General features: G+C 44.6%; 1 long non-coding RNA gene across 1 annotated transcript in view; it reads right to left on the reverse strand.

The window, feature by feature from the left end:
* The window catches only part of LOC139185160 (uncharacterized), a 38,729-nt gene extending 26,829 nt beyond the window's left edge, over positions 1 to 11,900 (reverse strand). Inside the window, exon 1 of the long non-coding RNA XR_011568688.1 lies at positions 11,726 to 11,900. This is a non-coding gene — a long non-coding RNA (uncharacterized lncRNA). The remainder of the gene's footprint in view (positions 1 to 11,725) is intronic.
* Between the last annotated feature and the right edge of the window lie 318 nt (positions 11,901 to 12,218).

Below are 12,218 nucleotides of genomic sequence, written 5' to 3' on the forward strand. Positions count from 1 at the left end.
TATCCCATGAACCTTGAGACTAGATTCAGGCTTTACTATCAAACTGACCATTCCAAGGGGTAGAGCTCTCTGGTCTTTAGGACTGGGATTTGGATCTTTGCTTTGAACTCTGCAGATCTGAAATCTAGCTGTCAGGGATGGAGCAACAGTAACTCACTAGGGAAGACATCTCCCTCCTCTCACTAGAACTGCAGGATGATATAACCAGGAATGTCCCTATCCATTCTGAGCACATTCAGTCAGTGTGTTGTTTAAATTAGTGAAGGTTCACTCATAGAGCTAGGAGTATGGCCAGTTTTTCCCATGCATATGGTGGAGGTAGATAGTTGAATGAGAATTAAACTTCTCTTTCCAAGAGATAAAGGAAATATATGCTGAGTGGTCCAAACAAAAAATGCCCACTACATGAGGGGAAAGAGGCAGCATGCTCAGGCAACAGGTGGAGAGAAAAGTACTTTGGGTCACTGTGGCCAATGAATAATGACCCATCAAAGGACAATTATTGGGAGAACATGATGTAACGATCTAATCAGAGCTCACTGATAGACATCTCCAAGGACACATACCTAAGCTGAACCACATCCTGCTTTAGACATTATAAGGAAATTATAATGTGTGTATCTAAGTCAGAGCAGTCTTATCAAGGAGCTTCTCAAAAATGTCAGTATTGACCTGTTTTCAGTTATCTTAGAAATAAACTATTCCTCTCTCCAATTGATTGCAGCACTGGCCCTGTTTCTGATTTAAAGAGATCAAAGATCAGAGACAGGAAATGGATTAGTTCACCAAATGTGTATCATAGGTCATGCTGTGTTAGCGCCAAAAGGGATCTCAGAGGATGTTCAGTTCATTCCTTCAACTAGATGACGGTGAAGAAATGTTTAGTTGGGAGTTTTTGATACAAAATTACATATATGTTTAAAAACTTAAATTAACCCATCTATGCAAACTATATGACTATTGTGCTCATACTTTGCCATTTCTGCTGGGCTCATGTCTGAATGAAGGGTAACTTGACCCTTATGGCATATCTCCTTTGTCCTTTCCTATCAGTCATTCATTAATTAGAAAACATTTTTCTGAGTACCTATCACACATCCAGAACTGTTTTCAGCTGAGAACACAGCAGAGAACAAGGCAGACATGGAGCTCGCCATCAAGGTCTAGAGGAAAGAGACTGAAGAATGCAACTAAATAGTCAAATACGTTGTTAAGAAATTATGGTATTATAAAGGAAGCAAAACTAGGATGGTATAAAGTAATGAAAAATGGGTGGGGAGAAGCTCCTCTAGCTAAGAAGGTCAAGAAATAATTCTCAGAAGAATGGAGCAATTTAAAAATTTTAACTCAAGATTATCTGAGAAAATATCAACAGGCCTAGTTGAGCTCCAGTCCCTGAGGACAGCTCCAGTCTGGACAATTGAGATGTTCCTAGAGCTCTTCTTCTTGCTGGGCTTCCCCAGGTTAAGGATTCCTTAAGTTTCTGAGAGCTTCACCAACTCTGTCTGATCCAATTTGTGGAAACCATGGCCAGGAATGGCCCGAGAACAAGTTGCTCCTTTGGGGGACGCATGTACACTGGCAGGTTGTATCCAAAACAGCTCTAGGGTCACCATCCACATAGACGAAGTTGAATACAACTATATACGGTGGCTTTGACCGAGATGGGGCTTCCTATTAATGTGGTTTCCCCTTTGATTTATCTTATAAAATAATCTGGGTTAGGGGCAGAGTGGGGGCCAGGAGAATAATGGTAGGGGAGGCAGGTTTGAGGAAGACAGTGGATTCTGTTTAATTCCTTGCTCCCTAGTTAAATTCCATGACGGCGGTCTAGAGGGAGGGAGCTTCAGGACTTTCAAGTTTCATGAACCTTAGCCCTGTATTTTCGGAGAAGGTAATGGCAACCCACTCCAGTACTCTTGCCTGGAAAATCCCATGGACGGAGGGGCCTGGTAGGCTGCAGTCCATGGGGTTGCTAAGAGCCGGACACGACTGAGCTACTTCACTTTATTTTTTCACTTTCATGCATTGAAGAAGGAAATGGCAACCCACTCCAGTGTTCTTGCCTGGAGAATCCCAGGGATGGGGGAGCCTGGTGGGCTGCCATCTATGGGGTCGCACAGAGTCTGACACGACTGAAGCGACTTAGCAGCAGCAGCAGCCCTGTATTTTTTAAACAGAACCATCACTGCAGAACATGGATTCCAAAAGCCTTGAGGGCTTCAAAACTAGTTGTTTGTTCCTGGGAAGAAGTCCAGAAACTTCATGTTGTCGAAACTTCCAAATGTGATGAATAACTTGGAAAGCTCGAGTGTCATCAATGCTACCCTCCCACCCCAAACGTAGTGATAATGTGTATTTATTCAAATACCCTTTGTCCTTCTTCCTCTTTGTTTCCGAATTTAAGTTCCCTGAGAACAGAATCTTTGATTCATCCGTGCCTCCCAGTGCCCCTAGAACAGCACTGCCCCATATACACTAGGTGCTCAATAACTATTTATTCTGTCATTTAACCTGGTAATTTGCAGAATGCATGTGATGATGAGTCAGAGCTTTTTTAGCTGGGGTCTCCCAGAAAGGTTTGAGTCCTAATTCTCCGGCAGAATAACCCTGTCTCTGGGCGTTGGAACAATCTGGAGGCTCTCAGCTGGGGAAGATGGAAAATCCGGTGTCAGAGTGCCCTCACATCCCAGTGAGATTCTGAAGCCCTCTGCCTGAGCAGGGGTGGAAGACAGGGTTGTGGGCTTCCTGGGACCTCCTTCACCTTCAGCAGCAGTGGTCTGAGTGCTGCACCAGCATGTTCCATCCAGTATGCCCAGGAGTCTATTCCAGAGTTTGTGTTTAAAGAGAATCTAACTTAACCTTGCTTTTCATTTTAGTCTTGGAATCAAAAAGGAAAGTTCAGTCAATTCGACGTTAAGAACGTATTTAATGACCTTTCCCAAATGGAAGGCAAATGCCCATAGCCCACAATTTTAATCCAAATCAATTCCTTTCCTAGCATGAAGAACAAACAAAAATAACTTCACAGGAAGGTAAATGCCAGAGGGGACTTGAAGGGGTTCCTAGGGTACCTGCAATGTTCAGCAGTTGATCTTTTACAAAGGTAAACAGGACTTACCTTGCTGGTTTCTGAGCAGTTTGTGGGGGAGATGTGTACCAGGCTTCAACAAAACATGGTTGTGAGCCTGAGTGCCAAGTGCTTTGCATGAAGGGCGAAGCCGCCTGGGTGTGGGGGGTACGGCCACGTGTGACTCAGATGCCTGCTGCTTGGAAAGAACCGCAGTGCAATTAAAAGACTTTTTCAGACTTGGCAATATTGTTAATTCCTTTGCCATTTTATATGAGCAGGAGGATTAATTAGCATTGGCTTTATAGAGTTGTATCTAAATGCATATGTTTTAGGTTAGATATTTCTTTTTACTGGATGAGTCAGACTTGTTCCCAACTGTGAAGGCCACCTCCTGGGATTCATTTTGCCTGCCTGAATGCTTCTGGTTTGCTCAAGTGTGTTATTCAGGGATGACACCAGGACCATCTACAGCGAGGTGGACTCTGTCCTTACCTCGCAATATTACTTTTGAGGAAGAAATCAGAAGGAAAATGAGCAGGGATTTGCAGTACAGGGGTGGACTCGGTCACACAATTTCCTCTGTTTTTGTCCAGTTCTGCAAATGACTTTTAAAAACAGTCTCATTTTCCCAGTTGCATTTCCTTGATATTTCTTTGTGTTCACACTTTTAAAGGAGAGAAAAAGAGACAAACTCTTTGCAGCAGGGGCGTCCTTTAATGAAGCTCAGAATAGCCCTCCAGAGCTATTCACTTGGACCTCTTTAGTGTTTGAATCTGAGCCCATGAGGGTCCCAGGTCTTCCTTCTATCAATTAAGCCATAATTAGAATAGTTTTTCTCCAAAACTTCGGTGACCTTGGAAATATAGTTTATTCCCAGAATAGACGTATGCTTGATTCTCTTATTGCTCATGGCAGAGAGGATAATGAGAGTAGTTTGTATTACTCATTTCCCAGCACTAGGCTTAGCACATGGAGGTGTATAGTAATGTTTGTTGAATGAATAAATGTTTGACTTGGTGCTTGGGCCATCATCTGGGGTGGGGGTTCTCAATTTAGCCTGCATGAGGTTCACCAAGATGGCTCATTAGAGTCTTTCCAGGCTCAAACCTCCCAAGTTATGATTTGGTAGGTCAGAGAAAGGCTTCAGAAATCCATATATTTATCAACTCTCCTGATGATTTTAGAGGCAGCTGCCCTTTGGGCCTCACACACAAGGGAAAGAAATTTCTCTGGGGGATATGGTGCTTCAGAACTTCAGAGGAAAAGTTTCTCAGACTAACTTAGGCTCTTTCTCATTTCTGTCCAGGCCCACGGCCTCCTCTGAGACCCCCGTGGTGGCTCCCTCCTCCCGTGAGCACCATTGCTCAGGCAGTCTCTCTAGATGCCATTCTCTAGCCCTCCACTTCATCATCAGTGCAGAGTCCACTTTGCTACAGATCAGATTCTTGCTGTTCCTATGGAGCCATCTGAGAATGGCCCAGCCAGATTATACCCCTTGGTCTTACTCTGAAGTGAAAGTCAGTTGTGTCTGACTCTTTGCGACCCCGTGGACTCTACAGTCCATGGAATTCTCCAGGCCAGAATACTGGAGTGGGTAGCTGTTCCCTTCTTCAGGGGATCTTCCCAATCCAGGAATTGAACCCAGGTCTCCCGCACTGCAGGCGTATTCTTTACCATCTGAGCCACCAGGGAAGCTGGTCTTACCCTGAGATTGTACAAATTCACTGCTGGTGAGTGTGCCTTGATTAGTTTGGCTCAGGTGACATTTCTGCACATTTCTCGTGCTGTGTGTTTGCATAAGACACTGAGTCAGGTTACTTACAATGAGATTATATATTTAAATTCAGCACAGTTCAGGGTATGTAATCTATGTCCCATACATTGTAGATACTTTTTCCTCCATGGAATATAAACTCCTTGAGGGGTAGGACTGTGTCCCATTCCAAGGAGTCCCTGAGCCAAACTATTGATAGATTTCTCAAGGGCTCACCTGCAAGTTAGACATCAATCTGATATAGTCATAAAATAACTAAATAGCGAAGCCCTAGGATGTATCATGGAGAAGGAAATGGCACCCCACTCCAGTACTCTTGCCTGGAAAATCCCATGGATGGAGGAAGGCTACAGTCCATGGGGTCATGAAGAGTCAGACTCGTCTGAGTGACTTCACTTTCACTTTTCACTTTCCTGCATTGGAGAAGGAAATGGCAACCCACTCCAGTGTTCTTGCCTGGAGAATCCCAGGGACAGAGCAGCCTGGTGGGTTGCCGTCTATGGGTCGCACAGAGTTGGACACGACTGAAGTGACTTAGCAGCAGCAGCAGGATGTATCAGGTGGGCAGTTTTTAGCAACTGTTGTTGCCTGTCACCCATAGAGGTGCTGATAAAGCGAGACAGGAAGCAACTGTGGGCAAAGGCCTCCTGAGTAGACTCAGCAGGACGACATTCTCTTCACTCTGAAAAGCTGGGGATACTTACAAACACTCCTCTCACATCCTCCCTGACTCTGTAGGAACACAGAAGGCTTTTCACGGCAGGCAGATTTTGTTGGGTCTCATTAAATGAGCTATACTTTCTATAATAGCATACATGTGTGCCTTAGAAATAGGAGTAGAAATACCAAAGCAGAAAAATTGTAGCTACAGAAGAATATATTTTAATATCTAAACTACAAACCACAGCGGACAGAGACAGAGAAGTCTCCCTAGTTTTGCCAGCCCTGATTCTCTTTCTTGCTCCTTAGGACACTCATTGGCACAGTCTGAAGAAAAGCTCTGAGGATTCCTTTCAAAGCCTGTGTCACACATGTTGCCCACGCCCACTGGGTGGGCTGCTTTGTCTGCAAACTGCCGGTCAACCAGACTGAGCTGTTTAAAACAAAGGCAAACTTAATCTTAATAAGGAGTTCGTGGCTGGCAGTTTCTGAGCAACTCAACCCCTTGAGTTGGTGATTCTTTAATTCTTTTGGCATTTTTTTGTCAAGATGACAAAATGGTCATCACAGCTCTGAGGTTCTAACATGACTCCAAGGGGAAAATAAAGTATTTTTCTCTCCGCCTCTCCTTCTGTTGGGCTTCCCAGGTCGTTTGGTGGTAAAGAATCTGCCTGCCAAGTAGGAGTCGTGGTTCGATCCCTGGATCTGGAAGATCCCTGGAGAAGGAAAAGGCTACTCACTCCAATATTCTTGCCTGAGAAATCCCGTAGACAGAAGGGCCTGGCAGACTACAGTCACTGGAGTCACAAAAGGGGGATTTAGTGACTAAACCGCTGCTCCTTCCATTCCTTCCTTCCCATCTGTCTCTCTGTCTTTTTCTTACCTCTCTCTGCCTCTTCCCTTCCTTTTTCTCTTCTCTCCAAGATCAACAGTGTCTGCCACATGAAGTGGTCAGGTTGACCTGACCATGACAATCTCAGCTACTCTACTTTCTTCTTTGCATCTAGCATTTAATTTAGTCTAAGGAGAACTTGCATTCCCTGAAAGTTAGAGGGAAAATAAGCAGTTGTAAAAGGGCAAGAACTAGAATTTTTGAAGAACCTAAAAATATCTATACTGTCATTATCATCATCAATCTACCCACTTACGCATCTACCTACATCCCTGCTATATCAGCAGTGGAAAACAAGAGCCACTCAACTGGCAAATAACAGGAAAGTCCTCAGATAAAATCTAGGCACAATACACTGTGTAGTTACTAAACTCCATGCTCTTGAGAATTGTTAAGTAATTCTCATCATTTATGAAATTTAGTCTAGCAGAGTCATAAAATTGACTTTCCAAACATTTATATTCATTATTTAAACAGTTTTTTTCCCAGCCGTGGCCATGGAGAACATAGAAAAGTCAGATTATTCATTTCAGACATTTTGGGTCTATGTATATGTCAGATTTTATAAATATTTTAAATTATTTTTAGAGCTATAAATGTTGTTTTGTAACATTTTCTCTTAAAATAACTGCATCTATTTACTCAGGCTTTTTATTTCAATGGAAAGCACACTGCCAAGAAGACAAGAGCTTGACATTTTCTACCTAAAATCTTTTTTTTTTTTTTTAAAGAAAAAGTCATTCAAAATGAAATCAAATAAAGACCATAAAGCATCTTGAGACAGATGACTTTAAACTCCCTGTAATAACTTTTCAGTTACTGCCACTGTTCTCTGGTGCTTTGGGGTGGGTGCTCATGGCTCGTGGGGCAGACAGGGAAGAGGAGATGCCTGACCCTGTAAGAGATGGTGTGTGTGGGGTGGGGCGAGTCAGGTTCTGCTGAGCTGTGTGCTCTGAATATGGGGAGAGGCCCGGTCCAGGCAGTGGCATGTCCTCCTCCCCGTCAGGAAGTTGAGAAGGGGCTGGAGCTTCCTCTGGGCTCTGCCCCACCTGTTGTATGGTCTATCTGTTTCTTCAGTGGTGTTATGCAAGTGAGGTCTCTGTCTAGCAAAGCTGTCCTGAGTGTTGACAGTCAGGGCCACCCCTTCTTTGGCTGGGTCACCGAGAAAGGGTCTGGATTTAGGCCAAAATATGTTTTCTCAAGCCCTTACCCAGCAAGGGAAGACCTGCTAATAGTCTTTTCACTGAATATGCCCAGGGCCTTTTTCTGGACCACAGAGCCTGTGAAATTTGTACTGAGCGCCCCTCTGCCCAGTGTGGCCTCTGATGCTTTTAGTGTCATCAGATGCTTGAATTTCTCCTGCTTCCATCACACCTCCCTCCTCTGCTCTAGCAGCTATTCTCTCTAAAACATGAAGATCATGGGAGTGGTGCTATAACATTTTAAAAAAAATTAAGGTGAATTCATATAACACACAACCATTTAAAAGTTTACACTTTGTGGCATTTATACATTTCTGATGTTGTGTACCTATTACCTCAATCTAGTTACAGAACATTTTCATCACCCCAGACAGAAACCCTATACCCCTTAAGCAGTCACTTCCCATTCTCTGCCCCCCTCCCACCTCCCGCATCTCCTGTGCCCAGCAACAACACTAATCTCGTGTTTCTGTCTCTATGGACTTACCTATTCTGGATATTTCATAGAAATGGAATCATACAATATATGCTCTTTTGTGTTTGGTTTCTTAGCATAATTTTTTCAAGCTTTATGCATATTGTAGCATATAACAGTACTTTATTTATTTTGACTGTGCTGCATTGTGTGGCATGCAAAATCTTAGTTCTCCAGGGATGGAGCCCAGGCCACCTTCAATGGAAAGGTAGAGTTGTATCCACTGGACTGACAGCGAAGGCCCAGTAGTACTCTATTATTTTTCATGGCTGAATAATACTCCATTCTACTGATATACTACAATTCGTTTATCCATTCCTCTGTTGATGAACATCTGGGTTATTTCCATCTTTAAGCTATTGCTGAGTTTTTTTTTAAGGGCTGTTTTCTTTGTTCTGTTTTTATATAGGAAACCATAAGCTAAGATCAGTAACTGTGGACTCCTAAGAGTCTTGAAAAGGTGGCATGCACCAGTTTCTAGACTCTGTGGTCTGAGCTTCAACTGCTCCAGAAAGTGTTTGCCTGTCTCTTTCTTAAAAGCCTTTCTGACTCTAACAGCCCCCTGCTCAGGACTAACAGCACTTGCACAAAGGAGGTCTTCTCCATATCAGCAGCAACCATACATCTACCAGGCGAGTTAGTCTCTTCGTCCTTCCACAGTTATTCAGCATCTCTCTTGCAGGTTGTCTTTCTTGTCCTGTAAGCTTGCCCTTCACTTGGGAGGTCTTCCCCATATCAGCAGCAACCGTACATCTACCAGACGAGTTAGTCTCTTCCTCCTTCCACAGTTATTCAGCATCTCTCTTGCAGATTGTCTTTCCTGTCCTGTATGCTTGCCCTTCACTTGCTTTCATTGCTCTTAGATTTCTCCAAAGACTCAGAGCTCCCCGTACACCAGGCACAGAGCTAGAATTTGGAGGTTGTGATAGAAACCTGGCAAAGTGGCTAGCCCTTCTTGGCATTCAAGTTTCTTGCACTTGAAAGTGGGGCCCATGGGGATGTTAAGCTGCCTTCTGGCTTTATAAATTGCTGAGTGCTAAAGAATTAGTGCAGAATGGAAGGCTTAGGTGAGTATGATTTTAAAAAACCTCAGCTGTTGGGCTCCCTATGGCGAAGGGCAATAACAGATGGTCAACCTGCTGGGCTTTGAATGATGGGCTGTAATTCTCCTTGTCCTGTCTGCTGACTTCACAGGCCATTGGAGCCCTGTCTTAAGTTTATAATGTCGCCAAGACACCCACTGGTGTTTTAGCCCACATCTGTCTAAGAATTCTCCTTTATGAGTTACAGGGAGGATGTTCCTATAAGGCTGTACCCTGGACGGCCAGTCTGTAGGGCTAATACATGTTTTGATTATTTTCCTTGTTGAGACAGTTCAGGATGGCCCAGGAGTGACCTTACACTTTTATAAAGTCCCAACCTGCTAATGTGATTAAGTGATAAGTGTTTAAATGTGCAGAATGTTTTTCTACCAGGAAGCCCAGATGAAGAGAAAACCACTGCAGCTTCATTGCATCTTTGGAGGCCTTGCCGGCTTCTTGTCGCCTAAGTCACTGATGCCCCCTCTAGTTTGTACTTGGAGGATGACAAGAGTCAGAAGATGACATCACAGGGGAGGAGATTTTTAGCTCCACTGTGGATGAAAGAAACGTGTATCCTACCCCACTTAAACACGCTTAATGAAAAACCTATAAAGCTTTCCTGTCCCTATGAAGCTTGCTTCACCTGTTTATTCAGGCCTTTCCTGAAGCTGGGGTGGCTGACGTGGTTGGGTGATGTCTGGGCCACTGAGTTTTAGGACAATACCTGTCAGCTCAGAGCTTGGAGAGGGAGGAACGTTTTCATTCCAGGCTTTGTGCAATTTTATGAGAAAAGGAACCCGGGGAAATCAACTCCCAAACTACCCTGTAGGTACGGAAGTGGATGTGGCACTGTCTCCTCCAGGCCTCCCCTCCTACCCCTCTCCTTTTTTTTTTTTTTCCTACCCCTCTCCTATCTCCAGTTTGCTTATAAGCAAAACCCAGAAGAAATTCTTCCCCACCACCTCCCTCCACGTCACACACCAGGGCACCTTCCAGAAAGAACATGAGGGCTAGCCCTGAGAATTCCGGGGCAACAGGCCTTACAGAGCCTTGTGACCTGCTGTGGAAGGAATTCTGGGCCTTGTGCCCATAGTCCGATGGCAAAAAGGTTAACTAGTATTGAAAACAGGGTGGAGGACCACGTCAATAAATAGTAGGAAGTAAGATTTGTGACTACTTCTGCAGCATGATTAAATGGGGCGATCTATACTGGGAAATGTACCCACACCCTCGTGGGACTCACCCTGGGTTCACAGCGCTAATGTTCTCCTCTTACACCCCTGCCCCTCTCCTGCTCATGCCGGCCTTTCGCAGATGGTCAACCCAGGACTGTCCAACAAGCTCACACCCTAGCAGTCTATTCTGGGCAAAAGCAATCGGCAATAAATATTTTTCTGTGAAATACAACCTGAGTGCTCAAGGTCTTTCTATGTGGCTGAAAGGAGGCAAGGTTGGTGGGGAGGGCCCAGCCCCTGGTGAGACCCTCCCTGCCCTTTTCCAAGCTCTCTGCTGGGCCATCATGTGGGCTGACTTAACCTATCCTCACCGTGAGCCTGTGAAGTAGGGATTATTATCACCATCTTTTCTAGATGAGGAAATACAGTCTCAGGGAAGTTCAGTTTATTTATTTCACTCCCTGCTGTTTTTTAAAGGATTGGAGGTAGTTAACAAAAGTGATTAGGATTCAAAAGGAAAACAGTAAAGCTTGATGCAGAGACAAGGAATGACGGCAAAGCATGGAAGAAACATTCAGTTCAGTTCAGTCGCTCAGTTGTGTCTGACTCTTATGAATCACAGCATGCCAGGCCTCCCTGTCCATCACCAACTCACTGGAGTTCACTCAAATTCATGGTCCATCGAGTCGGTGATGCCATCTAGCCATCTCATCCTCTGTTGTCCCCTTCTCCTCCTGCCCCCAATCCCTCCCAGCATCAGAGTCTTTTCCAATGAGTCAATTTTTTGCATGAGGTGGCCAAAGTATTGGAGTTTCAGCTTTAGCATCATTCCTTCCGAAGAAATCCCAGGGCTGATCTCCTTCAGAATGGACTGGTTGGATCTCCTTGCAGTCCAAGGGACTCTCAAGAGTCTTCTCCAACACCACAGTTCAAAAGCATCAATTCTTCAGCTCTCAGCTTTCTTCACAGTCCAACTCTCACATCCATACAGGACCACTGGAAAAACAATAGCCTTGACTAGATGGACCTTTGTTGGCAAAGCAATGTCTCTGCTTTTGAATACGCTATCTAGGTTGGTCATAACTTTCCTTCCAAGGAGTAAGCGTCTTTTAATTTCATGGCTGCAGTCACCATCTGCAGTGATTTTGGAGCCCTCAAAAATAAAGTCTGCCACTGTTTCCACTGTTTCCCCATCTATTTCCCATGAAGTGATGGGACCAGATGCCATGATCTTAGTTTTCTGAATGTTGAGCTTTAAGCCAACATTAAGTCATCAGAAATGCACGCACACTGGCAGAGTTCCTAGATATGATCATAGACTTAGCTCAGGGTTCCCTAGAAGCCAGAACAGAAGGAATGACAATTTATAGGTAGAAAAGTTAAGTGACTTACACAGTAAGTAGAGGAGTCAGGTTTGGAATCCAGTTCTGTGTGATGCCAAAGCTCATTCATTCATAGAGTAGGACTTGTGGTCTTGAATGATGGCCATGGCCCAAGTCTGAAACAAGAAGCTAAGCAGTGCTTCCTGAAGATTTGGGCCAGACCCTCAGTGCCAGGTTTCTCAAGAAGCAGCAGATTGGGGCTTGCCATCCCCCAGTGCCCTCTCAGTGGCCCCTCCCAAGGCTATCTGGGATGAGGACTAGGAGGCAAGAGGAGGAGTGGTTTTCCTGGTACTCAGGCCATGTGTATGCTGGGCAGCAGATAGCTCACCATGGGGAATGGAACGTTTTCCCTTCTTTGAAAAGTGAAAGTGAAAGTCACTCAGTCATGTCCGACTCTGCAACCCCATGGACTATAGCCCGCCAGGCTCTTCTGTCCACGGAATTTTCTAGGCCAGAACACTGGAGTGGGTAGCCATTCTCTTCTCCAGGGGATCTTCCCAATC

This window comes from Bos indicus, chromosome 10, assembly GCF_029378745.1.
Source record: "Bos indicus isolate NIAB-ARS_2022 breed Sahiwal x Tharparkar chromosome 10, NIAB-ARS_B.indTharparkar_mat_pri_1.0, whole genome shotgun sequence".
Classification (NCBI taxonomy): Eukaryota; Metazoa; Chordata; class Mammalia; order Artiodactyla; family Bovidae; genus Bos; species Bos indicus.